We start from the raw sequence: 27547 nt of genomic DNA, 5'->3' as shown, positions 1-27547 counted from the left end.
AGATTGTTGCTCCAGGGACAGTCTCAAAGCTGTTTAATAGCCTTGTTAATTGAGGGTGAATTTAAATATTGAGTTAACTTTGAGGAGGCCCCATTGAGATTTGAACTCATGACCGCTGGTTTACAAGACCAGTGCTCTAACCCCTGAGCTATGGAGCCTCCTGTTTGAGGAGTTACAGGGGAAGGAACAGGAAAGAGAGGGGAAGGGAAAAGAGAGCGTGGAAGGAGTGAGAGAGATGGGGAAGGGGAAAGAGAGGAAGGGGAGAGAGAGGGAGACGGAGTGAGAGAGAGAGGAATGGGAGAGAAGGAGAGGGGGAGGGGAGAGACGGGGAGGGGAGAGATGGGAAGGGGAGAGAGATGGGAAGACGAGAGAGGGAGGAGACAGGGGAGAGAGAAAGGAAGGGGAGACAGAGAGGGCGAAGGGGAGAATCGGAAAAGAATGGTAAAGAGAGAGAGTGGAGGGAGGGGAGGGACGAGAGTGGAAGGGGAGAGGGAGAGTGAAAGGGAGAGTGAAAAAGCAGAGGGGGAAGGGGAGAGAGGGGGGAGAGAGGGGGAGGGGAGAGAGAGGCAAGATAGAGGAGGGAGGAGAGAGGGGGGAAGGAGTGGGGGGAGAATGACAGTAGAGAGGAAAGGGGAGAGAGAGAGAGGGAGGGGAAGGGGAGTGAGCGAGGGGAATGGTAATGTGGGAGGGGAAGGGGAGAGAGAGAGGGGGAGGGGGAAAGAGCGGGGATGAAGAGAGAGATTTAAGGGGGGGAGAGAGAGGGGAAGGACTGAGAGAGGGAAGGGGAGAGAGAAGAATAGATGGTTCTGTTGTGTATCTGTAAAGCATGCACTCCCATCTTCCACCACCAGGGAGCACATCCCCTGAAGTCCCAAGGGATCCCAGCATCCCTTGGGAGCATGGTATTTCAGCCGGGCCCTAAGGCCTGTTCCTCACTCTGGAGTGTCTTAATAAAGACTGAGGTCACTGTTACTTTAACCTCCCTGTGTGCAGTCTCATCTGTGTTAGGAACACAACAGGTTCATTCTCTGGTTACCAACCAGTAACTAGTGGGGTGCCGCAGGGATCAGTGCTGGGACCCCAACTATTTACAGTCGATATTAACGACTTGGAAGAAGGGACTGAGTGTAACGTAGACAAGTTTGCTGACGATACAAAGATGGGAGGAAAAACAATGTGTGAGCAGGACACAAAAAATCTGCAAAAGGACATAGACAGGCTAAGTGAGTGGGCAAAAATTTGTCAGATGGAGTATAATGTTGGAAAGTGTGAGGTCATTCACTTTGGCAGAAAAAAATCAAAGAGCAAGTTATTATTTAAATGGAGAAAGATTGCAAAGTGCCGCAGTACAGCGGGACCTGGGGGTTACTTGTACATGAAACACAAAGGGTTAGTATGCAGGTACAGCAAGTGATCAGGAAGGCCAATGGTATCTTGGCCTTTATTGCAAAGGGGATGGAGTATAAAAGCAGGGAAGTCTGGCTCCAGTTATACAGGGTTTTGGTGAGGCCACACCTGGAGTACTGCGTGCAGTTTTGGTCTCCGAATTTAAGGAAGGATATACTTGCTTTGGAGGCTGTTCAGAGAAAGTTCACTCGGTTGATCCCGGAAATGAGGGGTTTGGCTTATGAGGAAAGGTTGAGGAGGTTGGGCCTCTACTCATTGGAATTCAGAAGAAGGAGAGGTGATCTTATCGAAACGTATAAGATTATGAGGGGGCTCGACAAGGTGGATGCAGAGAGGATGTTTCCACCGATGGGGGAGACTAGAACTAGGGGGCATGGTCTTCGAATAAGGGCCCGCCCATTTAAAACTGAGATGAGGAGGAATTTCTTCTCTCAGAGGGTTGTAAATCTGTGGAATTCTCTGCCTCAGAGAGCTGTGGAAGCCGGGACATTGAATATATTTAAGACAGAGATAGACAGTTTCTTAACCGATAAGGTGATAAGGGGGCGGGCAGGGAAGTGGAGCTGAGTCCATGATGGTATTAAATGGCGGAGCAGGCTCGATGGGCTGTATGGCCGACTCCTGCTCCTATTTCTTATGTTCTTATGTTTTTATCGTAGAATCTGAAAAGAAAGGGAGAAGAGACACAGAGAGTGGGTAGGGGAGAGGGTGACAGAGAGGAATGAGTGAGAGACTGGGGAAAAAAGGTTACAATGGGAAGGGAGGAGAGAGTGTAAGAGAGGGGGAAGGGTACACAGGGAGCCTATTGTTTTAGGGTCAGTCTTTGAGCTGTTCAATTTTTATAATTAAAGTCCTTGTTAATTGACAGTGAACTTAAATACTGAGCTAATTTTGAGTAAGTCCCAGCGAGATTTAAACCCACAACCCCTGGTTTACTAGACCAGTGCTCTAACCCCTGAGCTATGGAGCTAGCTGTTTTGTGAAAAGACAGGGGAAGGAGCAGGAAAGGGAGGGGAAGGGAAAAGAGAGAATGGAAGGAGTGAGAGAGAGGGGGAAGGGGAGAGTAAGAGATGGAAGGGGAGAGGGGGGAAGGGGAGAGAGATGGGAAGGCAAGAGAGGGAGGAGGCAAGGGAGAGAGAAAGGAAGGGGAGAGAGAGGGAGAATGGGAGACTCTGAAAAGAAAGGGAAAAGAGAGCGAGAGAGGAAGGAGGGGAGGGAGGGAAGTGGAGAGTGAAAAGGTGAGGGGAAGGGGAGAGAGGGTGGAGAGCCTGGGTTGGCGAAAGAGTGGAGAGCGGAGAGAGAGGGTGAGGCGGGAATGAGTGAGAGCTGGAGAACAGGTCATGATGGGGAAGAGAGAGACAGGAGTCTGTTGTTCCAGGGTTGGTCTCAGAACTGTTCAATATTTATAATTAAAGCCCTTGTTAATTGACAGTAAATTTAAACATTGAGCTAATTTTGAGTAGGCCCCAGTGAGATTTGAACCCATGACCCCTGGTTTACTGGACCAGTGCTCTTACACCTGAGCTATGGAGCCATCTGCCCTGGGTTGTGGGTCATTCCCCAGTTAGTGCTGTGTGTTTGAAGAATGAGGAGGGGTCAGTGAAACGCTCAGATTGTGTCTCATCCCCCAGACTCCTGCCTCCGTCTCTTCAATATTCACCTCTCAACATCGATATATCAGGTCTTTCACGTCGTAAAACATCCCAAGGCAACTCAGTCACACTCTGCCCCAATCTCTCTGTCTCTCAATCTCTTTCTCTCTCTCCCTCTGTCTCTCTATCACTTTCTCTCTGTCGCTCACTGTCTCTCGAGCCGGAAGGGGTTAGAGAGGGGGAAGGGGAAAGTCAGAAGGGAAAGGAGAGAGAGAGAGAGAGGGAGGAGAGAGATTGAGGAGTGAGTGGAGAGAGAGGAGCGGAGAGTGGGAAGGGGAGAAAGCGGGGGAATGGGACAGCGTGAGGGAAGGAGCGAGTGAGGGGGGGAAGGGGAGAGAGGGAGAGTGTGAGATGGAGAGAGAGAGGAGCGTGTCAGTAGTTGTTATTACATCGGTAGTCCACTAGGTGGGGCTCTATTAGAGGAAGAGAGAGGGAAGGGGAGAGTGAGGGGAAGGAGTGAGAGAGAGGGAAGGGGAGAGTGAGGGGAAGGAGTGAGAGAGAGGGAAGGGGAGAGTGAGGGGAAGGAGTGAGAGAGAGGGAAGGGTGAGTAAGGAGAAGGAGTGAGAGAGAGGGAAGGGGAGAGTGAGGGGAAGGAGTGAGAGAGAGGGAAGCAAAGAGTGAGGGGAAGGAGTGAGAGAGAGAGTGAGGGGAAGGAGTGAGAGAGAGACGGGGAAGAGGAGAGTGAGGTGAAGGAGTGAGAGAGAGGGAAGGGGAGAGTGAGGGGAAGGAGTGAGAGAGAGGGAAGGGGAGAGTGAGGGGAAGGAGTGAGAGAGAGACGGGGAAGAGGAGAGACAGAGGGAACACCAACAATAATGTATATTTATATAGCGCCTTTAACGTAGTGAAACGTCCCAAGGTGCTCCACAGGAGGATTATGGGATAGAAATTTGACACCGAGCCACAAAAGTAGAAATTAGCGCAGGTGAAGAGGTCGGTTTTAAGGAGAGTCTTGAAGGAGGAAAGAGAGGTCGAGAGGTGGAGTGGTTTAGGGAGGAAGTTCCAGAGCTTGGGGCCCAGGCAACAGAAGGCACGGCCACCGATGGTGGAGCGATTATAATCATGGATGGTCAGGAGGGCAGAATTAGAGGAGTGCAGACATAAGGACATAAGAATTAGGAACAGGAGTAGGCCATCTAGCCCCTTGAGCCTGCTCCGCCATTCAATGATTGTGGGGTTACAGAGATAGGGAGGGATGTAGGAGCTGGAGGAGGTTACAGAGATAGGGAGGGTTGTGGGAAGTTACAGAGATAGGGAGGGTTGTGGGGCTGGAGGAGGTTACAGAGATAGGGAGGGTTGTGGGAAGTTACAGAGATAGGGAGGGTTGTGCGGCTGGAGGAGATTACAGACATAGGGAGGGGCGAGGGCCATGGAGGGATTTGTAAACAAGGATGAGAATTTTGAAATCGAGGCATTGCTTAACCGGGAGCCAATGTAGGGCAGCGAGCACAGGGGGAGATCGGTGAGTGGGACTGGGTGCGAGTTTGGACACAGGTCAGTGAGCACAGAGGGTGATGGGTGAGTGGGACTCGGTGCGAGTTAGGACACGGGGCAGTGAGCACAGGGGGTGATGGGTGAGTGGGACTCGGTGCGAGTTAGGACACGGGGCAGTGAGCACAGGGGGTGATGGGTGAGTGGGACTCGGTGCGAGTTAGGACACGGGGCAGCGAGCACAGGGGGTGATGGGTGAGCGGGACTTGGTGCGAGTTAGGACACGGGGCAGTGAGCACAGGGGGTGATGGGTGAGTGGGACTCGGTGCGAGTTAGGACACGGGGCAGCGAGCACAGGGGGTGATGGGTGAGTGGGACTGGGTGTGAGTTAGGACACGGGGCAGTGAGCACAGGGGGTGATGGGTGAGTGGGACTCGGTGCGAGTTAGGACACGGGGCAGTGAGCACAGCGGGTGATAGGTGAGCGGGACTCAGTGCGAGTTAGGACACGGGGGCAGCGAGCACAGGGGGTGATGGGTGAGCGGGACTGGGTGCGAGTTAGGACACCGGGGCAGCGAGCACAGCGGGTGATGGGTGAGCGGGACTGGGTGTGAGTTAGGACACGGGGCAGTGAGCACAGGGGGTGATGGGTGAGCGGGACTGGATGTGAGTTAGGACACGGGTCAGTGAGCACAGGGGGTGATGGGTGAGTGGGACTTGTCTGTGGGTTTCGTTGTAGCGAGCAGGATTTTCATGAGGCCATATGTTGATGGCCCACAAACGGTGAGGAGGATCGCCCTTGGTTTGGCAGTGTTCGTTTCTCCTTCCAGCTCGTTGGCCACGAAGTATTGCTCAAGTCGTTCCACGAAGGTTTCCCTTCGAAAATTTCTCCAGGATGCTCACAGTTCTCCGCATTGTTGCATTGGGGTTCGTCATCTGTATCTCGTCGCCTGTTGTTATGTCTTGAAAAAAGTGTCAGACTAGATGCTGCAAGCTCAAAGTAAGTGTGACCGTAGTCCTTTAGTGCAGATCTCAGAGTGCCTCTCCAGCCTGTGTGGACTCCTTATATACAGGTGCTCCCAAGGGAGTGTGGGCTCCCTTTGGACTCCGGGGGATAAGCCCTCTGGTGGTTAGACATGGTAATTACAGGTTTACATACATAACAGAAGGAGTGAGAGAGAGGAGGAAGGGGAGAGAGTTGGGAAGGGGAGAGAGTGGGGAAGGAGTGAGAGAGAGGGGGAAGGGGAAAGAGTGGGGAAGGAGTGAGAGAGGGAGGAAGAGAGAGGGAAAGGGGAGAGAGGGGGAGGGGAAAGAGAGGGAGGAGAAGGGGAGAGAGTGGGGAAGGGGAGAGAGAGGGAGGAAGAGAGAGGGAAAGGGGAAATAGAGGGAGGGAAAGGGGAGATACAGGGAGGGGACGGGGAGAGAGAGAGAGTGGAAGGGGGAGCGAGTGGGGAAGGTGTGAGTGAGGGAAGGGGAGAGAGGGGGAAGGAGAGAGGGTGAGGTGAGGGAAGGGGAAGGAGGGAGAGGGGAATGAGTGAGAGACAGGGAAAACGAGATAGCGGGAAAGGGAGAGAGGGGTGAAAAGATGTGGAACGGGTCGTGATGGGGAAGGGAGAGAGGGATTTGGAAGTGGAGAGAGTGTGTAAGAGAGACGAGAAGAGGAGAGAGGAAAGGGAGAGAGAAAAGTGAAGGAGTGAGAGAGAGGGGGGAAGGAACAAGAGAGAGGGTAACGAGTGTGTAAGAGCGGGAAGGGGAGAGAGAGAGGGAGGAGAAAGGGGAGAAGGCAGAGGGTGAGAGAGGGGAATGAGTGAGAGATGGGGAAAACAAGATAAAAATGTAGAACAGGTTGTGTAGATGGGGAGGGCAGAGAAAGATTTGGAGCCTCTGCCTCCTCGGTCTGAGGCTCTGGTTCATCGTGTTGCGCCGTGGATCTGTCCTCCTCTGCAACATGATGGTTTGCAGGATTAGCAGGGTTTGCAGCTCGCCTGCACATACGTTGGAGGTGTCCCATTGTTACACAGCCCTTGCAAACGTATCCTTTGAAGCGGCATGAATGGAATCGATGATCACCAAGACCACCACAACCTCTGTCGTCGAGCTACAGTACGCAGACGACACCTGAGTCTGCGCACATTCAGAGGCTGAACTCCAGGATATAGTCAATGTATTTACTGAGGCGTACGAGAGCTCGGGCCTTACACTAAACATCCGTGAGACAAAGGTCCTCCACCAAATTGTCCTCGCCGCACAGCACTGCCCCCCAGTCATCAAGATCCACGCGTGGCCCTGGACAACGTGGACCATTTCCCAAACCTCGGGAGCCTCCTATCAACAAGGGCAGGCATTGACCACCAGATCCAACACCGCCTCCAGTGCGCCAGTGCAGCCTTCGGCCGCCTGAGGAAAAGAGTGTTTGAAGACCAGGCCCTCAAACCTACCACCCAGCTCATGGTCTACAGGGCTGTAGTAATAGCCGCCCTCCTGTATGGCTCAGAGACATGGACCATGTACAGCGGACAGCTCAAGTCGCTGGAGAAATACCACCAACGATGTCTCCGCAAGATCCTACAAATGCTGGTAAATATTTTCTGCACCCTCTCTAACAGGCTCGAGGGGCCGAATGGCAGAGACAGAGAGAGACAGAAAGAGAGAGAGAGAGATGTAAAGGGCAGAGAGAGAGACAGAGCGACTGGCAATGAGAGGGGGGGAAATAGAAAGTGAGAATGAAGGGAAAGGCAGAAGCGGAGAGATAGAGAGAAGAATAAAGGAGTGAGAAAGATTGGTGAAGGGGGCAAATAGGAGTCTGTTGTTTCTGGGTTGGTTACAGAGCTGTTTAATATTTATTATTAAGACACTTGTTAATTGACAGTGAGTTTAAATACTGAGCTAATTTTGAGTAGGCCCCACTGAGATTTAAACTCACAACCCCTGGTTTACCAAACCAGGGCTTTAACCCCTGAGCTTTGGAGCTACCTGTTTTGGCATGTGGGTCATTCCCCAGTTAGTGCTGTGTATCAATCTCTGTTTTGTTCTATCTATCTGTCTATCTATCTATCTATCTGTCTGTCTATCTATCTATCTATCTATCTGTCTATCTGTCTGTCTGTCCATCTATCTATCTGTCTGTCTATCTATCTATCTGTCTATCTATCAGGGGTCAAACACATCGCTGAGGGATGCATTATGTGTAAAAACCCCAACTGGTTCATTTTCCCCTTCATCACATCCTGGGAATAAAGCAGGAAGTGTGAAATATCGGGTTATATACGGGTGGCTCTGAGACTGGGTGATTCATCCCTGAACAATCATAACAACACAAGAAATAGGAGCAGGAGTGAGAGAGAGAGCCAGAGACAGAGAGACAGAGAGATTGAGGCAGAGTGTGACTGAGTTGCCTTGGGATGTTTTACTACGTGAAAGACCCGATATATCGATGTTGAGAGGCGAATATTGAAGAGACGGAGGCAGGAGTCTGGGGGATGAGACACAATCTGAGCGTTTCACTGACCCCTCCTCATTCTTCAAACACACAGCACTAACTGGGGAATGACCCACAACCCAGGGCAGGTGGTTCCATAGCTCAGGGGTTAGAGCACTGGTCTAGTAAACCAGGGGTCGTGGGTTCAAATCTCACTGGGGCCTACTCACAATTGGATTATAACTTCAATTCACTGTCAATTAACAGGAGCTTTAACTATAAATATTAAACAGCTCCCAGACTGACCCTGGAACCTTTTTGTCCACGTTAAAAGATGACCACATTTAAAAAGAACTTGAAGTGCTGCAACCCACAGACCTCGAGCTGGAAAGTGGGATGAGGCTGGGTTGCTCTTGGCCGATCGGCGTGGATACGATGGGCCGAATGGGATTCTGCCTCTCCCTTACTCTTTTTCCTTCTCACTCAATCTCTCAACCTGACTTTCTCTTTCTCTCTCACTCTTTGTCTCTAACATCATCAGCATCGGTGTGATATATTCACAGGGCACAGCACACACAGCTTCCTAACGTGGCGCGCAGCACTCTCGGAAGTCTCCGGAAACCCGCCGAATTCTGTTTATTATTAACTCTGCACTTGCAGTACACAATACGTCCACATCCTCAATGTGGAGCTACAAACATTACAAGCTGACAGACATTGCAAGAGGCAGTCCCTCGGAATCGAGGAAGACTTGCTTCCACTCTTAAAATGAGTTCCCCTTTATCCACCCTGTTGGTTACATCCTCAAAGAATTCCAGCAAATTAGTCAAACATGACTTCCCCTTCATAAATCCATGCTGGCTCTGCCTGACCCAATTATGCTTTTCCCAATGGCCTGCTCCTGAAGGAGTGAGAGGAGAGTGGGGGGAGGGGAGAGAGGGGGAAGGGGAGAGAGGGGGAAGGGGGGAGAGACGGGGAAGGGGGGAGAGGGGGAAGGGGAGAGAGAGAGGGGGAAGGGGAGAGAGGGAAGGGGAGAGAGAGAGTGGGGAAGGGGGAGAGGGGGAAGGGGAGAGAGGGGGAAGAGGAGAGAGGGATAAGGGGAGAGAGAGAGGGGGAAGGGGGAGAGGGGGAAGGGGAGAGAGAGAGGGGGAAGGGGGGAGAGGTGCAGATCCATTTGCAGACCCCCGAGGCACAGGCCGCTCATCGCGACCACCAGGAGGCGAAGATCAACCGAGCAGCGGTTACAGACGGAGGGTACCCAGCACCCGAAGCCGACGACCTCTTGGCGGCGACGGAAGAGGCTCCAGGTCGACCAAGCGGAGCGGGGCTCCGGCCGAAACCATCCGAATGTGTCTTCCCGACGCCAGAGGCGGGAATCCCTGGGGAGGAAGATGGCGGCAGTCGAGAGAAGCGTCCAGACCACGGGTCGAGAGAAACGTCCAGACCACGGGATGTGGCCGCAACGGAACAGAGGCATGTGTTGGCCAGCGAGGAAGGCCACTGGGTTTGGGGCAAAGGTAAAGGGGGGGGCGCTGAGAAGGCCAGGAACCCACTATGTTCCAATAAGTTGTTTGCACTGTGGAACCCATGTGAGCGTTCTTTCACGGCCAATGGTGTACTATCATATGGGGTCGGGGGTACGTTAAAACAAGCCAAAGTAGCGGGCAAACAACAACCGGTCGTATATGTATCTGACAAAGTACTTGTAGCAAGTGATGTGTTACCACATTACCGCCTGCTCACGGCGAACCGCCAGACGGGAGTGTTGCAGCTTATCCGTCGCAAAGACTTAATGCTCATCCCATCAGATTGCCCCCCCCCCTGTGGGACAAACCCTGCAACGTGTTACAAAGAAAGGCAGGGAGGCTACACACAGTCGGTGGTGCGGGAACCTCCGTACTACGTCCCAGGATCCACGGGGGACCACACGGCCTCCCGCTACCACTGAAAGTCTCAGGGCCGTATCGGCCCATCCTGGGCTCTCCAGGCCTTAGGGTCAGCGACAATAGTCCGCAGCGGGCAGCCCAGATCACCAAGCCGAGCACCACACGTGTCGCGGTAGACTCCCTACAGACCCCGGCTGTCCCGGGTTGCTACGCAGTCACCGGACAGAGTCGCTCAGGACCGAGCCTTCCGTCTGCTGTCAGCAGAGAATGCACCACGATCGTACGGCCCCCCTCCACGCCACATCAGAATAAGTGACGTGGACAATATTCAGGGCCCCCAGATGGGGCCGAGAGCACTGTGTGAGACAAAGAGGGGAATGGAGTGTGTGTGTGTGTGTGATGAAAATGGAGTGTTTGGTTGTGAAACCATGTACTGAGCAAACGCAGAAAGCGTTTGGACCAGACCAGACTGCAAACTATCGATAAGCAGGCCACCATTGTGAAAGGACCTGGCCACGTCTGTCCCATCACACCAGGCACTCGGCCGGGCAGCAACGTTCCGACCAACTCACCCAGGCCAGGAATTCAAATCAGGTGATCGACCCGGGGACACAGGGCGTCATATCGCCTCAACTTGCAAATAACTGGTACATCAGCCTTTGGAGGGTGGGCGGGGGGGGGGAGTGATGTTATGTATGCACCTAAACCTCACCAATATGTCAGACTTGCCACTAGGGGGCACACCTGTGGGAGGCCTAAGGGTCACTTGTGCACCTGGGACAAGCAGGTACATAAGGTGATCCACCATGCTGCTTCCCCACTCTGGGGTCTCAATAAAGAGACCAAGGTCACAATAGTTTCAGCTCACGATACGGTCCCGTGGATTTATTCTGAACATAACAGTGATGGGGAGGGCAGAGAAAAATGCTGTACCTGCATGCCAACTTTCAATGACTGATGAACCATGACACCCAGGTCTCGTTGCACCTCCTCTTTTCCTAATCTGCCGCCATTCAGATAATATTCTGCCTTCATGTTTTTGCCACCAAAGTGGATAACCTCACATTTATCCACATTATACTGCATCTGCCATGCATTTGCCCACTCACCTAACCTGTCCAAGTCACCCAACACACTTTTAGTGTCCTCCCCACAGCTCACACTGCCACCCAGTTGGAGATATTACACTCAATTCCCTCATCCAAATCATTAATGTATATTGTAAATAGCTGGGGTCCCAGCACTGAGCCCTGCGGCACCCCACTAGTCACTGCCTGCCACTCTGAAAACGACCTGTTTATCCCGATTCTTTGCTTCCTGTCTGCCAACCAGTTCTCTATCAATACATTACCCCCAATACCATGTGCTTTAATTTTGCACACTAATCTCTTGTGTGGAACCTTGTCAAAAGCCTTTTGAAAGTCCAAATACACCACATCCACTGGTTCTCCCTTGTCCACTCTACGAGTTACATCCTCAAAAAATTCGAGAAGATTTGTCTGGCATGATTTCCCTTTCATAAACCCATGCTGACTTGGATCGATCCTGTCACTGCTTTCCAAATGTGCTGCTTTTTCATGTTTAATAATTGACTCCATCATTTTCCCCACTACCGATGTCAGGCTAACCGGTCTATAATTACCCGCTTTCTCTCTCCCTCCTTTTTTAAACAGCGGCATCACATTAGTTACCCTCCAGTCCATAGGAACTGATCCAGAGTCAATAGACTGTTGGAAAATGATCACCAATGCATCCACTATTTTGAGGGCCACTTCCTTAAGTACTCTGGGATGCAGACTATCAGGCCCCGGGGATTTATCAGCCTCCAATCCCATCAATTTCCCGAACACAAGTTCCCACCTAATACGGATATCCTTCAGTTCCCCCTTCTCACTGGACCCCCCCCCCCAGTCTCCTAGTACTTCCGGAAACTTATTTGTGTCTTCCTTCGTGAAGACAGAACCAAAGTATTTGTTTAACTGGTCCGCCATTTCTTTGTTCCCCATTATAAATTGACCTGAATCTGACTGCAAGGGATCTATGTTTGTCGTCACTAATCTTTTTAGAAGCTTTTGCAGTCAGTTTTTATGTTGTCTGCAAGCTTCCTCTCATACTCTATTTTCCCCCTCCTGGTTAAACCCTTTGTCCTCCTCTGCTGTGTTACAAAATTCTCCCAGTCCTCAGGTTTGCTGCTTTTTCTGGCAAATTTATATACCTCTTTCTTGGATTTAACACTATCCTTCATTTCCCTTGTGAGCCACATTCCCCATTTTATTTTTACTCCAGACAGGGATGTGTAATTGTTGGAGTTCATCCATGTGATCTTTAAATGTTTGCCATTGTCAATCCAATATCAACCCTTTGAGGATCACTGGCCAGTCTATTCACATCTCACACCATCAAAGTTATCTTTCCTGAACTTCAAGCCCCTCATCTCTGAATTAACTCTGTCACTCTCCATCCAAATAAAGTATTTGACCCATATTTACAATTAAAGCCCTTGCTAATTTAAATACTGAACTAATTTTGAGTAGGCCCCAGTGAGATTTGAACCCACTACCCCTGGTTTACTAGACCAGTGCTCTAACCCCTGAGCTATGGATCTACCTGCTTTGAACTAGACAGGGGAAGGAGCAGGAAAGAGATGGGAAGGGAAAAGAGAGAGTGGAAGGAGGGAGAGAGAGGGGAAGGGGAGAGAGGGGGAAGGAGTGAGAGGGAGGGGAAGGGGAGAGAGAGAGGGGAAGGAAAGAGGACAAGGCGAGGGAGGGGGAAGGGGGGAGAGGGGAATGTGTGAGCGATGGGGAAAAAAGATGTAGAATGGGTCTTGATGGGGAAGAGAGAGAGATTTGGAAAGGGACAGAGAGTCAAGAAGATCCTGTTGTTCCAGGGTCAGTCTCAGAGCTGTTTAATATTTATAATTTAAACCCCTTGTTAATTGATGGTGAATTTAAATTGCTGAACTAATTTTGAGTCGGCCAGTGAGATTTGAACTCACGACCCCTGGTTTACAAGACCAGTGCTCTAACCCCTGAGCTATGGAGCCACCTGTAACACCAGCTCATGTTTACATCTTACTATTGTTAACAAGGAGGTGGGGCCCGAATAATCATTCTCGGTGATTCATCCCTGAACATTGACAGAATCTTACAGCACACAAGGAGGGCCATTCGGCCCATCGTGTCTGTGCCGGCTCTGTGAGAGAGATTAGTGCTTGGAAGTTGTAAAAGGCGGGAGAGAGGGGAATGAGTGGGAGAGGGAATGGGAAGGAATCAGCCAGAGGGGAATGGGAGAGAGCGAGAGGGGGAGGGGAGAGAGATGGGAAGTCGAGAGAGGGAGGAGGCAGGGGAGAGAGAAAGGAAGGTTAGAGAGAGGGAGCAGGGGAGAATCTGAAAAGAAAGAGAGAGGAGGAGGGAGGGGAAGCGGAGTAGAAAGGGTGATATTTGGAAGGGGAGAGACAGGATTGAAGTTAATTGAGAGTGAATTTAAATACTGAGCTAATTTAGAGTGGGTTCCTGGGAAATTTGAACTCAGGATCTCTGGTTTACAAGACCAGTGCTCTAACCCCTGAGCTATGGTGCCACCTGTGCTGGGAGCGACAGGGGAAGGAGCAGGAAAGAGCGGGGAAGGGAAAAGAGAGAGTGGAAGGAGAGAGAGAGAGCTGGAAGGAATGAGAAAGAGGGGGAAGTTGAGAGAGAGAGTGGGGAAGGGGGGAATAAGGGATGGAAGGGGAGAGAGGGGAAGGGGAGAGAGAGGGGGAAGAGGAGAGAGAAAGCGGGAAGGAATGAGAAAGAGGGGGAAGTTGAGAGAGAGAGTGGGGAAGGGGGGAATAAGGGATGGAAGGGGAGAGAGGGGAAGGGGAGAGAGAGGGAAGGGGTGAGAGAGAGAGTGGGGAAGGGGAGAGAGGAAGGAGGCAGGGGAGAGAGAGAGGAAAGGGAGAGATGGGAAGGGGAGAGAGAGTGAATAGATCGCAAAGTCTCTGGTTAAAGAATGGACTCAGTCGAGAATATTGCGTGGACTTTGTAGGGTTTGTCTCTGAGGGTATTTTCCCTGTGATGGGATCTCCCTGTGCAGGTACGTGAAAACGCTGGTTTGTTAAAACTCTGGAGACCACATGGCGGCTGTCTGTGACAAAACCCAGGATGTAAAGGTTCACCCGCCAGTCCCAGCAAAAGGAAGGGGGGGGCCACTGACAAAGGGGCTCAGGAACCTGAGGCACCCGTTCACGTGAAGCCAGTGACCAGATTAGAAAGCCACTCGAACGCGAAAACACTTCCCATCTCCAGTCTCAGACGGGAAGCTGAACAATGAACCCACAGCCTGGCCAGGTGAAGAGGAGCCAGTTTTTTCATTTGAAGAATGAGGAGGGGTCTGTGAAACGCTCAGATTGTGTCTCATCCCCCAGACTCCTGCCTCCGTCTCTTCAATATTCACTTCTCAACATCGATATATCGGCTCTTTCACGTAGTAAAACATCCCAAGGCAACTCAGTCACACTCTGCCTCAATCTCTCTGTCTCTCTGTCTCTCTCTTTCTCACTCCCTCTGTCTCTCTATCACTTTCTCTCTGTCGCTCACTGTCTCTCGAGCCAGAAGGGGTTCGAGAGGGGGAAGGGGAAAGTCAGAAGGGAAAGGGGAGAGAGAGAGAGAGGGAGGAGAGAGATTGAGGAGTGAGTGGAGAGAGAGGAGCGGAGAGTGGAGAAGGGGAGATAGCGGGGGAAAGGGGCAGGGAGAGGGAAGGAGAGAGTGAGAGTGGGAAGGGGAGAGAGAGAGATAGAGAGAGAGAAGGAGAGAGAGAGGAGCGTGTCAGTCGTTGTTATTACATCGATAGTCCACTAGGTGGGGATCTATTAGAGGAAGAGAGAGGGAAGGGGAGAGTGAGGGGAAGGATTGAGAGAAAGGGAAGGGGAGAGTGAGGGGAAGGAGTGAGAGAGAGGGAAGGGGAGAGTGAGGGGAGGGAGTGAGAGAGAGGGAAGGGGAGAGTGAGTGGAAGAAGTGAGAGAGAGACGGGGAAGAGGAGACAGCGAGGAAGAGAGGAAGGTGGGGAAAGAGAGGGAGGGGATGGAGAGAGAGAGTGAGTGGGTAAAGAGAGCTGAATGAATGGAAGAGAGGGAGAGGGGAGAGAGTGGGAGGGGAAGGGGAGGGGGAGACAGGGCAAAATAGAGAGTGGGGAAGGAGTGAGAGAGAGGGGGGAAGAGGAGACTAGGAGGGGCAGGGGAGAGAGAGGATGGGGAAAGAGATGTTAAGGGGAGAGAGGGGGAAGGAATGAGAGAGAGAGGGGGAGGGCAGAGAGGGGAAGGGGAGAGAGAGGGAGAGAATCTGAAAGGAAAGGGAAAAGAGAGAGAAAGGAGGGAGGGAAAAGGGGGAAGTGAGTGAGGGAAGGGGAGAGAGAAGAGGAAGGAATGAGAGACAGAGGGTGAGGGCAGTGAGGGAGACAACCTGAAAGGAGAGAAAAAAGTGAGGGAAGGGGTGAGAGATAGCGGAGAAAGGGAGAGAGAGGAAGGGGAAGGGGAGAGAGAGAGTGTGGAAGGGCGGGGAGAGAGGGGAAGGAGCGGGAGAGAGAGGGGGAGGGGAAAGAGTGGGAGGGGAAGGGGATGGGGAGACAGGGAGGAAGATGGAGAGGCAAGGGAGAGAGAGGGAGGAAGGGGAGAGAAATGTTACGGGGAGAGAGGGGGAAGGAGTGAGAGAGAGAGGGGGAGGACAGAGAGGGGGAGAACCTGAAAGGAAAGGGAAAAGAGAGAGACGGGAGTGTAACGGTGTGGTGGTGGTCCCGGGGGTCAGGTTCACCTCTGACCTACTTGAGCGGTTCGAATCGTCCCCACTCCCTTGGGTTCTAGACTCTGGATTTATTTGGGGGGGTGTGACAAAGTGCAAAGGTCACTGGTTTGGTGCAAAAGAACTTTGATTTTATTAAAGACAAGAAAATACAATGTCAAAACTTATAATCACTCTGATAAAGAACAATACATTACACATTCAAAGGGGGTGTACAGTAAAATGACACCTCCCACCTCCCCATACCTAATCCTAGCTAGGTTAGACTCCAGGGCAGGCAGGGACTATGCTTACCAATCCTTTCTGGTCAGTTAGCGGTAGTTCGCGGTTTCGGGGTTCCTTGAATTGTGTAGGTTCTGCTTGCCGTACCCCGAACGTCGGAGAAGACTTCTAGCTGCACAATCTTCAGTTGGGTTGAGTCCACTGATGCGGTAAGGCATGTTTTGGATCTATGGGGTAAGTACCCGGTTTTCTTCGTTAGAAATAGGTTCAAAGTCCCTTTAGGTAATGTTTTCACCTGTTGGTAGTCAGGCCTTAGATTGTAGACTGGAAACTTTCGATTCTTCGGTTTCTTCCAGTTGGAGTTTATTTGTAGTTTGGTCGATCGCGGTGGTTTTTCATTGATACCACGTTGGCTGTGGTTAGTTGTTGCTGCGATGGTGATGTTCTTCCTTCAGGACTTCAGGACTTCGAGGCTGGAGAAGTTAGTTTACAACGGTCGCGTTGGTTTCTCTCCCTTCTTGATGACACAAGCGTGGTCTCGATTGTTTGGCAAAGTATGTCACACCCTCTGTTAAAACAGGGGCCAGTTATACGGTTTGAGTGGTTCTAATCTTACCAGCAAATCAGTCCAGGTTTCTTTGTTTGTATTTGGCGGGCTTGATTCTTCTTTGTAATATTTTGGCGGGCTCGTTCAAAGTTAATATGTTTTGTGTGGGTTGATGTTCGATAAACTGTTTCCTAATGGAAATATTAGTTTGGTAATCGCAATGTCCTTTTGTGCTTAGTTTTTCGCATACAGGCTGGATTGGGCCTCTTGGTGATGTGTATGCTGAAATGGTTTTCCCGATTCAGGTTGATGGTTGGCTATCTCTGGGTTATTTGTTGTAATGCTAATATCTCTCGTGGAGAAGGATTCTCGAATACCCATTTCTCCAGACAAGTTATGTTAGTCCCAACACCCAGACAGCCTCAATAATCAAGTTGTCTCCTGTCAGTTCTTTAGGCCCGCACACAGCCTTGAATGTGTCTTTAAAAATTCCAAAATTCTATTCAAGTTTGTAGTTTCTTCCATAAGCACTTCAGGGTTCCAAACTTTCCAATCGATAGTCCCAAATTAAATATCCTTTTGAATGAGCCCAAACACTGTGAGGGGGTTCATCTGAATGTTGCATCTTTTCAAGGGGGAAGAGAGTGGGAGGAATGAGAGACAGGTGTCTAAATACTAAAATTAGGCTGCAGTGAGATTTGAACTCACGACCCCTGGTTGATAAAACCAGTGCTCTAACCCCTGAGCTATGGAGCCACCTGCTCTGAGAAAGACACGGGAAGGAGCAGGAAAGAGAGGGGAAGGGAAAAGAGAGAGTGGAAGGAGGGAGAGAGAGGGGACGGGGAGAGAGTGGGGAAGGAGTGAGAGAGTGGGGAAGGAGAAAGAGAGGGAGGGGAATGGGAGAGAGTGGGGAAGGATTGAGAGAGATGGAAGGGGAGACTGGTCTTTGGCCAGGGACTCCCAGGTGTCGGTGGGGATGTTGCACTTTATCAGGGAGGCTTTGAGGGTGTCCCTTGTAACGTTTCCTCTGCCCACCTTTGGCTCGCTTGCCGTGAAGGAGTTCCGAGTAGAGCGCTTGCTTTGGGAGTCTCGTGTCTGGGACATGCGGACTATGTGGTCCTGCCCAGCAGATAGCTCTTGGTCGGCTGGTGCAGACACGATGGGCCGAAATGGTCTCCTTCTGTGCTGTAAGTTTCTATGAGTCGATGAGACATCGGTGTCTCTGAGACTGGATGTGGAAAAGGTGGGATACAGACTGGGGGTGGGAAGTGAAAGTGCTGTGGGCAGATTGTAAAGTGCGGAGTGAGTGGTTCCTGTTGATGGTGTCGGCCTGTCGTCGATTGACGGTCAATTCAGTAACAGAAGCCAAAATTGAGTAGGCCCAGTGAGATTTGAACCCACGACCCCTGGTTTACAAGACCAGTGCTCTAACCCCTGAGCTATGGAGCCACCTGTAACACCAGCTCCTGTTTGCATCTTACTATTGTTAACAAGGAGGTGGGGCCCGAATAATCATTCTTGGTGATTCATCCCTGAACATTGACAGAATCTTACAGCACACAAGGAGGGCCATTCGGCCCATCGTGTCTGTGTCGGCTCTGTGAGAGAGATTAGTGCTTGTAAGTTGTAAAAGGAGGGAGAGAGGGGAATGAGTGGGAGAGGGAATGGGAGAGAGAGGGGGAAGGAGTCAGCCAGAGGGGAATGGGAGAGAGCGGAATGGGAGAGAGTGAGTGGGGGAGGGGAGAGAGATGGGAAGTCGAGAGAGGGAGGAGGCAGGAGAGAGAGAAAGGAAGGGGAGAGAGAGGGAGCAGGGGAGAATCTGAAAAGAAAGGCAAAAGCGGGAGAGAGAGGAGTGAGGGGAGGGAGCGGAAGGAGAGAGAGAGGGAGGGGAAGGGGAGAGAGAGAAGGGAAGAGGAGAGAGGGAGGAGACAGGGGAGAGAGAGAAAGGAAGGGGAGAGAGAGGGAGAATGTGAGAATCTGAAAAAAAGGGAAAAGAGAGAGAGAGGAGGGAGGGGGAGATGGGAATGTGAGACGGGAAAAGCGAGATAGCGGAAAAAAGATGTAAAATGTGTCAGGCAGAGAGAGAGAAGGTTGTGAGTGGAGCCTGTTGCTCCAGGGTCAGTCTCACAGCTGTTTAACATTTATAATTTAACGTGTTGTTAATTGACACTGTATTTAAATACTGAGCTAATTTTGAGTAGGCCCCAGTGAGATTTGAACCCACGACCTCTGGTTTACTAGACCAGTGCTCTAACCCCTGAGCTATGGAGCCACCTGACCTGGGCTGTGGGTCATTCCCCAGTTAGTGCTGTGTGTCTGAAGAATGAGGAGGGTCAGTGAAACGCTCAGATTGTGTCTCATCCCCCAGACTCCTGCCTCCGTCTCTTCAATATTCGCCTCTCAACATCGATATATCGGGTCTTTCACATAGTAAAACATCCCAAGGCAACTCAGTCACACTCTGCCTCAATCTCTCAGTCTCTCAGTCTCTCTATATCAGTCTCTCAATCACTGTCTCTCTCTCTCTCTGTCTCTCTATCACTTTCTCTCTGTCGCTCACTGTCTCTCGAGCCGGAAGGGGTTAGAGAGGGGGAAGGGGAAAGTCAGAAGGGAAAGGAGAGAGAGAGAGGGAGGGGAGAGATTGAGGAGTGAGTGGAGAGAGAGGAGCGGAGAGTGGGAAGGGGAGAAAGTGGGGGAAAGGGACAGAGAGAGGGAAGGAGTGAGTGAGAGTGGGAAGGGGAGAGAGGGAGAGAGAGAGATGGAGAGAGAGCGGAGCGTGTCAGTAGTTGTTATTACATCGGTAGTCCACTAGGTGGGGCTCTATTAGAGGAAGAGAGAGGGAAGGGGAGAGTGAGGGGAAGGAGTGAGAGAGAGGGAAGGGGAGAGTGAGGGGAAGGAGTGAGAGAGAGGGAAGGGGAGAGTGAGGGGAAGGAGTGAGAGGCAGGGAAGGGGAGAGTGAGGGGAAGGAGTGAGAGAGACGGGGAGAGTGAGGGGAAGGAGTGAGAGAGAGACGGGGAAGAGGAGAGTCAGAGGGAACACCAACAATAATGTATATTTATATAGCGCCTTTAACGTAGTGAAACGTCCCAAGGTGCTCCACAGGAGGATTATGGGATAAAAATTTGACACCGAGCCACAAAAGTAGAAATTAGCGCAGGTGAAGAGGTCGGTTTTAAGGAGAGTCTTGAAGGAGGAAAGAGAGGTAGAGAGGCGGAGAGGTTTAGGGAGGGAGTTCCAGAGCTTGGGGCCCAGGCAACAGAAGGCCCGGCCACCGATGGTGGAGCGATTATAATCAGGGATGGTCAGGAGGGCAGAATTAGAGGAGTGCAGACATAAGGACATAAGGACATAAGAATTAGGAACAGGAGTAGGCCATCTAGCCCCTTGAGCCTGCTCCGGCATTCAATAATATCATGGCTGATTGTGGGGTTACACAGATAGGGAGGGATGTAGGAGCTGGAAGAGATTACAAAGATAGGGAGGTGTGTGGGAAGTTACAGAGATAGGGAGGGTTGTGGGGCTGGAGGAGGTTACAGAGATAGGGAGGGGGGTAGGGGCTGGTGGAGGTTACAGAGATAGGGAGGGGTGTAGGGGCTGGTGGAGGTTACAGAGATAGGGAGGGGTGTAGGTGCTGGAGGAGGTTACAGAGATAGGGAGAGGTGTAGGGGCTGGAGGAAGTTACAGAGATAGGGAGGGGTGTAGGTGCTGGAGGAGGTTACAGAGATAGGGAGGGGTGTAGGGGCTGGTGGAGGTTACAGAAATAGGGAGGGGTGTAGGTGTTGGAGGAGGTTATAGAGATATGGAGGGGTGTAGACGCTGGAGGAGGTAACAGAGATCGGGAGGGGTGTAGTGCTGGAGGAAGTTACAGAGATAGGGAGGCGCGAGCGTCATGGAGGGATTTGTAAACAAGGATGAGAATTTTGAAATCGAGGCGTTGCTTAACCGGAAGCCAATGTAGGGCAGTGAGCACAGGGGGTGATGGGTGAGTGGGACTCGGTGCGAGTTAGGACATGGGGCAGTGAGCACAGGGGGTGATGGGTGAGTGGGACTCGGTGCGAGTTCGGACACGGGGCAGTGAGCACAGGGGGTGATGGGTGAGCGGGACTGGGTGTGAGTTAGGACACGGGGCAGTGAGCACAGGGGATGATGGGTGAGCGGGACTTGGTGCGAGTTAGGACACGGGGCAGTGAGCACAGGGCGTGATGGGTGAGCGGGACTTGGTGTGAGTAGGACACGGGGGCAGCGAGCACAGGGGGTGATGGGTGAGCGGGACTTGGTGTGAGTAGGACACGGGGGCAGCGAGCACAGGGGGTGATGGGTGAGCGGGACTTGGTGTGAGTTAGGACACGGGGGCAGCGAGCACAGGGGGTGATGGGTGAGCGGGTCTTGGTGTGAGTTAGGACACGGGGCAGCGAGCACAGAGGGTGATGGGTGAGCGGGACTGGGTGTGAGTTCGGACACGGGGCAGCGAGCACAGAGGGTGATGGGTGAGCGGGACTCGGTGTGAGTTAGGACACGGGTCAGTGAGCACAGGGGGTGATGGGTGAGCGGGACTGGGTGCGAGTTAGGACACGGGGTCAGTCGAGTTTTGGATCACCCACCCGATATTGGGTAGAATGTGGGAAGAATTAAGAGACAGGGGGAAGGGGAGTGAGAGGTGGGGAGCGGAAGGGGGAGAGAGAGAGACAGGAAAGGATAGAGAGTGGGTGTGGCAAGGGAGGGGGGAGACGGGCAAAGCGAGATCGCGGGAAAGGGGGTAAAAGATGCAGAATGGGGGTCGGCAGAGAGAGATTTGGATGGAGAGAAAGTGTAACAGAGACGACAGCCTGTTGTTCCAGGGTCGGTATCAGAGCAGTTTAATATTTATAATTAAAGCCCTTGTTAATTGACGGTGAATTTAAATATTGAGCTAATTTTGAGTATGCCCCAGTGAGATTTGAACCCACGGCCCTGATTTATTAGACCAGTGCTCTAACCCCTGAGCTATGGAACCACCTATTTTGGGAAGCGCAGGGTAAGGAGCAGGAAAGATAGGGGAAGGGAAAAGAGAGAGTGGAAGGAGTGAGAGAGAGGGGGAAGGGAAAATAGAGGGAGAGGGAAGGGTGGCGATGGAGTGAGTGAGAGAGGATAATGGATGAGAGCGGAAGGGGAGAGTAAGTGATGGAAGGGGAGAAAGGGGAAGGGGAGAGATATGGGAAGGCAAGAGAGGGAGGAGGCAAGGGAGAGAGAAAGGAAGGGGAGAGAGAGGGAGAACGGGAGACTCTGAAAAGAAAGGGAAAAGAGAGGAAGGAGGGGAGGGAGGGAAGTGGAGAGTGAAAAGGCGAGGGGAAGGGGAGAGAGGGTGGAGAGACTGGGTTGGCGAAAGAGACAGAGTGAGCGGAGAGAGGGGGTGAGAGAGTGGATAGCGGAGAGAGAAGGTGAGGCGAGGGAGGGGGAAAGGGGGAGAAGGGAATGAGTGAGAGACGGGAAAGCGATAAAAAGGTGTCGAATGGGTCGTGATGAGGAAGGGAGAGAGAGAGAGAGTGTCAGAGACACAAGAAGGAGGAGAGAGGGGGGACCTGTTGTTCCAGGGACAGTCTTGGAGCTGTTTAATATTTATAATTAAAGCCCTTGTTAATTGACAGTAAATTTAAATACTGAGCTAATTTTGAGTAGGCCCCAGTGAGATTTGAACCCATGACCCCTGGTTTACTAGACCCGTGCTCTAACCCCTGAGCTATGGAACCACCTGCTCTGGGAACTCAGGGGAAGGAGCAGGAAAATGAGGGGAAGGGAAAAGAGAGAGTGGAAGGAGTGAGAGATCGGAAAGAGAGAGAGGGAGGAGGCAGGGGAGACTCCTGCCTCCGTCTCTTCAATATTCACCTCTCAACATCGATATATCGGGTCTTTCACGTAGTAAAACATCCCAAGGCAACTCAGTCACACTCTGTCCCAATCTCTCTGTCTCTCAATCTCTTTCTCTCTCTCCCTCTGTCTCTCTCTCCCTCTGTCTCTCTATCACTTTCTCTCTGTCGCTCACTGTCTCTCGAGCCGGAAATGTTAGAGAGGGGGAAGGGGAAAGTCAGAAGGGAAGGGAGAGAGAGAGAGAGAGAGGGAGGAGAGAGATTGAGGATTGAGTGGAGAGAGAGGAGCGGAGAGTGGGAAGGGGAGAAAGCGGGCGAAAGGGACAGCGTGAGGGAAGGAGTGAGTGAGCGGGGGAAGCGGAGAGAGGGAGAGAGGGAGATGGAGAGAGAGCGGAGCGTGTCAGTAGTTGTTATTACATCGATAGTCCACTAGGTGGGGCTCTATTAGAGGAAGAGAGAGGGAAGGGGAGAGTGAGGGGAAGGAGTGAGAGAGAGGGAAGGGGAGAGTGAGGGGAGGGAGTGAGAGAGAGGGAAGGGGAGAGTGAGGGGAAGGAGTGAGAGAGAGACGGGGAAGAGGAGAGTGAGGGGAAGGAGTGAGAGAGAGGGAAGGGGAGAGTGAGGGGAACGAGTTAGAGAAAGGGAAGGGGAGAGTGAGGGGAAGGAGTGAGAGACGGGGAAGAAGAGAGTGAGGTGAAGAAGTGAGAGAGAGGGAAGGGGAGAGTGAGGGGAAGGAGTGAGAGAGAGGGAAGGGGAGAGTGAGGGGAAGGAGTGAGAGAGAGACGGGGAAGAGGAGAGTGAGGTGAAGGAGTGAGAGAGAGGGAAGGGGAGAGTGAGGGGAAGGAGTGAGAGAGAGGGAAGGGGAGAGTGAGGTAAAGGAGTGAGAGAGAGACGGGGAAGAGGAGAGTGATGTGAAGGAGTGAGAGAGAGGGAAGGGGAGAGTGAGGGGAAGGAGTGAGAGAGAGACGGGGAAGAGGAGAGACAGAGGGAACACCAACAATAATGTGTATTTATATAGCGCCTTTAACGCAGTGAAACGTCCCAAGGTGCTCCACAGGAGGATTATGGGATAAAAATTTGACACCGAGCCACAAAAGTAGAAATTAGCACAGGTGAAGAGGTCGGTTTTAAGGAGAGTCTTGAAGGAGGAAAGAGTGGTAGAGAGGCGGAGAGGTTTAGGGAGGGAGTTCCAGAGCTTGGGGCCCAGGCAACAGAAGGCAAGGCCACCGATGGTGGAGCGATTATAATCAGGGATGGTCAGATGGCAGAATTAGAGGAGTGCAGACATAAAAACATAAGGACATAAGAATTAGGAACAGGAGTAGGCCATCTAGCCCCTTGAGCCTGCTCCGCCATTCAATGATTGTGGGGTTACAGAGATAGGGAGGGATGTAGGAGCTGGAGGAGGTTACAGAGATAGGGAGGGTTGTGGGAAGTTACAGAGATAGGGAGGGTTGTGGGGCTGGAGGAGATTACAGAGATAGGGAGTAGTGAGGGGCCATGGAGTGATTTGTAAACAAGGATGAGAATTTTGAAATCGAGGCATTGCTTAACCGGGAGCCAATGCAGGGCAGCGAGCACAGGGGGTGATGGGTGAGCGGGACTCGGTGCGAGTTAGGACACGGGGCAGTGAGCACAGGGGGTGATGGGTGAGCGGGACTCCGTGCGAGTTAGGACACGGGGCAGCGAGCACAGGGGGAGATGGGTGAGCGGGACTCGGTGCGAGTTAGGACACGGGGCAGTGAGCACAGGGGGTGATGGGTGAGTGGGACTGGGTGCGAGTTAGGACACGGGGGCAGCGAGCACAGAGGGTGATGGGTGAGCGGGACTCGGTGCGAGTTAGGACACGGGGCAGTGAGCACAGGGGGTGATGGGTGAGCGGGACTGGGGTGCGAGTTAGGACACGGGGCAGTGAGCACAGGGGGTGATGGGTGAGTGGGACTGGGTGCGAGTTAGGACACGTGGGCAGCGAGCACAGAGGGTGATGGGTGAGCGGGACTCGGTGCGAGTTAGGACACGGGGCAGTGAGCACAGGGGGTGATGGGTGAGCGGGACTGGGGTGCGAGTTAGGACACGGGGCAGTGAGCACAGGGGGTGATGGGTGAGCGGGACTGGGGTGCGAGTTAGGACACGGGGGCAGTGAGCACATGGGGTGATGGGTGAGTGGGACTGGGTGTGAGTTAGGACACTGGGCAGTGAGCACAGGGGGTGATGGGTGAGCGGGACTGGGTGCGAGTTAGGACACGGGGCAGTGAGCACAGGGGGTGATGGGTGAGTGGGACTGGGTGTGAGTTAGGACACTGGGCAGTGAGCACAGGGGGTGATGGGTGAGCGGGACTGGGTGCGAGTTAGGACACGGGGCAGTGAGCACAGGGGGTGATGGGTGAGTGGGACTCGGTGTGAGTTAGGACACGGGGCAGTGAGCACAGAGGGTGATGGGTGAGCGGGACTCGGTGCGAGTTAGGACACGGGGGCAGTGAGCACAGGGGGTGATGGGTGAGTGGGACTCGGTGTGAGTTAGGACACGGGGCAGTGAGCACAGGGGGTGATGGGTGAGCGGGACTGGGTGTGAGTTAGGACACGGGGCAGCCGAGTTTTGGATCACTTCTAGTTTATATTGGGTAGAATGTAGAAAGAAGTGTGAGAGAGGGGGAAGGGGAGAGGATGGGGAGAGTGAGGGGAAGGGATAGTGAGTGTGGCGAGGGAGGGGCAAGGGAAATGAGTGAGAGACGGGGAAAGCGAGAAAAATATGAAGAACAGGTCGTGATGGGGCAGGGAGAGGGAGATTTGGAAGCTGAGAGAGAGGAGAAGATGAGCCTGTTGTCCCAGGGACAGTCTTGGAGCTGTTTAATATTTATAACGAAATTCCTTGTTAATTGACATTGAATTTAAATACTGAGCTAATTTTGAGTAGGCCCCAGTGAGATTTGAACCCACGACCCCTGGTTAACCAGACCAGTGCTCTAACCCCTGAGCTATGGAACCACCTGCCCTGGGTTGTGGGTCATTCCCCAGTTAGTGCTGTGTGTTTGAAGAATGAGGAGGGGTCAGTGAAACGCTCAGATTGTGTCTCATCCCCCAGACTCCCTCTCTCCTTTCCCTTCTGACTTTCCCCTTCCCCCTCTCTAACCCCTTCCGGCTCGAGAGACAGTGAGCGACAGAGAGAAAGTGATAGAGAGACAGAGAGAGAGAATGAGTGAGATTGTGAGAGAGACAGAGAGAGAGTGAGAGACAGAGAGACAGAGAGAGAGAGACTGAGAATGATACACAGAGCGAGACAGAGAGAGAGTGAGAGATAGAGAGACAGAGAGAGAGAAACTGAGAATGATACACAGAGAGAGACTGAGAGACAGAGAGACTGAGAGACAGAGCCAGAGTGTGACTGAGTTGCCTTGGGATGTTTTACTACGTGAAAGACCCGATATATCGATGTTGAGAGGCGAATATTGAAGAGACGGAGGCAGGAGTCTGGGGGATGAGACACAATCTGAGCGTTTCACTGACCCCTCCTCATTCTTCAAACACACAGCACTAACTGGGGAATGACCCACAGCCCAGAGCAGGTGGCTCCATAGCTCAGGGGTTAGAGCACTGGTCTAATAAACCAGGGGTCGTGGGTTCAAATCTCACTGAGGCCTGCTCAAAATTAATTCAGTATTTAAATTCACTGTCAATTGACAAGGGCTTTAATTATAAATATTAAACAGTTCCCAGACTGACTCTGGAACTACAAGCACTGTCTTGTCCACATTAAAAGATTACCACATTTAGATTGAACTTGAAGTGCTGTAACCTGCAGATATACAGACTGAAAGCTAGAAAGTGGGATTAGGCTTGGTCGGTGGGTGTGGGTACAGTGGGCCAAAATGGGTTTCTGCCTTATTCCCTTCTCACTCAATCTCTCGACCTGACTCTCTGTCTGTCTCCAACATCATCATCACAGGCAGTCCCTGGGAATGGAGGAGAACTTGCTTCCACTTGAAAACTGAGTCCCCATTTATGCATCCTCAAAGAATCCCAATAAATTAGTCAAACATGACTTCCCCTTCATCAATCCATGCTGACTCTTCCTGACCGAATCATGCTTTTCCCAATGGCCTGCTCCTAAAGGAGTGAGAGAGAGGGGGAAGGAGTGAGAGAGAGAGAGTGGGAGAATCTGTCGGAAAGGGAATGCTTCCATTACCATAACTAAATCTGCGGGCTGTGTCATCTCCACCCCGGTGATGGGCAATGGCAGCCTACTGAGAGCATCGGCACAGTTTTCTGTGCCTGGCCTGTGGCGGATGGTGTAGTTGTATGTGGACAACGTGAGCGCCCATCTCTGGATGCGGGCCGATGCGTTCGTATTTATCCCCTAATTTTCAGAAAGGAGGGATATAAGTGGCTTGTGGTCGATTTCCAATTCGAATTTGAGCCCGAACAGATATTGATGCATTTTCTTTACCCCGTAAACACACACTAACGCTTCTCTCTCGATCATACTGCAAGCCCTCTCGGCCTTGGACAGACTTCTGGTTGCATAAGCAGCCGGTTGCAATTTCCCAAATTCATTAGCTTGTTACAATACACACCCGACCCCGTACGACGACGCATCACATGCTCGTACCAAACGTTTACATGGATCGTACAACACAAGCAATTTGTTTGAACATGACAGCGTCCTAGCTTTCTCAAAGGCATTTTCTTGGCTTTTACCCCAGACCCATTCATCTCCCTTACGCAGTGGAGGGTGCAGGGGTTCTAACAATGTGCCAAGACCCGGTAAGAAGTTACCAACATAGTTCAGGAGTCCTAGAAACGACCGCAGCTCCGTCACGTTCCGTGGTCTCGGTGCCTTCTCGATTGCCCCCGTCTTCGAATCGGTGGGCCTGATGCCGTCCGCCGCGATTCTTCTCCCCGGGAACTCCACTTCAGGCACCGGGAAAACGCACTGCGAGCATTTCAGCCCGAGCCCCACACGATTAAGCCGACTAAGGAGCTCCTCCACGTTCTGCAAATGCTCGACGGTGTCCCGACCTGTAACCAAGATGTCGTCCTGGAAGACCACGGTGCACGGGACCCACTTCAGCAAGCTTTCCGTGTTCCTCTGGAATATCGCCGTGGCTGATCGAATCCCAAACGGGCATCTGTTGTAAACGAAAAGACCTTTGTGCGTGTTGAGGCAGGTGAGGCCTTTCGAAGATTCCACCAGCTCCTGCGTCATGTAGGCCGAGGTCAAGTCCGGCTTCGTGAACGTTTTCCCCCACAACCAGCGTGACAAATAGGTCATCAGCCTTTGGTAGCGGGTATTGATCCTGCAGCAAGAAGCGATTGATAGTTACTTTGTAATCACCACAGATTCTGATGGTGCCGTCTCCCTTGAGGATTGGAACGATCG

General features: G+C 52.1%; 8 non-coding genes across 8 annotated transcripts; 2 read left to right on the top strand and 6 right to left on the bottom strand.

Moving 5' to 3' along the window:
* Positions 1-85: 85 nt before the first annotated feature.
* trnat-ugu (transfer RNA threonine (anticodon UGU)) lies at positions 86-158 on the bottom strand. Its single transcript has one exon. It is a non-coding gene; the product is annotated as a tRNA-Thr (tRNA).
* A 7897-nt stretch (positions 159-8055) lies between these two features.
* trnat-agu (transfer RNA threonine (anticodon AGU)) lies at positions 8056-8128 on the top strand. The gene has a single exon. It is a non-coding gene; the product is annotated as a tRNA-Thr (tRNA).
* A 4631-nt stretch (positions 8129-12759) lies between these two features.
* On the bottom strand, positions 12760-12835 carry trnat-ugu (transfer RNA threonine (anticodon UGU)). Its single transcript has one exon. It is a non-coding gene; the product is annotated as a tRNA-Thr (tRNA).
* A 4178-nt stretch (positions 12836-17013) lies between these two features.
* On the bottom strand, positions 17014-17086 carry trnai-uau (transfer RNA isoleucine (anticodon UAU)). Its single transcript has one exon. It is a non-coding gene; the product is annotated as a tRNA-Ile (tRNA).
* A 620-nt stretch (positions 17087-17706) lies between these two features.
* On the bottom strand, positions 17707-17779 carry trnat-ugu (transfer RNA threonine (anticodon UGU)). The gene has a single exon. It is a non-coding gene; the product is annotated as a tRNA-Thr (tRNA).
* Positions 17780-18529: 750 nt separating this feature from the next.
* trnat-agu (transfer RNA threonine (anticodon AGU)) lies at positions 18530-18602 on the bottom strand. The gene has a single exon. It is a non-coding gene; the product is annotated as a tRNA-Thr (tRNA).
* Positions 18603-25082: 6480 nt separating this feature from the next.
* trnat-ggu (transfer RNA threonine (anticodon GGU)) lies at positions 25083-25155 on the bottom strand. The gene has a single exon. It is a non-coding gene; the product is annotated as a tRNA-Thr (tRNA).
* Positions 25156-25735: 580 nt separating this feature from the next.
* trnai-aau (transfer RNA isoleucine (anticodon AAU)) lies at positions 25736-25808 on the top strand. Its single transcript has one exon. It is a non-coding gene; the product is annotated as a tRNA-Ile (tRNA).
* Positions 25809-27547: the final 1739 nt, after the last annotated feature.

Source organism: Pristiophorus japonicus, unplaced genomic scaffold (genome assembly GCF_044704955.1).
Source record: "Pristiophorus japonicus isolate sPriJap1 unplaced genomic scaffold, sPriJap1.hap1 HAP1_SCAFFOLD_523, whole genome shotgun sequence".
Lineage (NCBI taxonomy): Eukaryota > Metazoa > Chordata > Chondrichthyes > Pristiophoridae > Pristiophorus > Pristiophorus japonicus.
The sequence above is the reverse complement of the archived record's forward strand: the minus strand, read 5'-3'. Positions and strand labels throughout refer to the sequence as shown.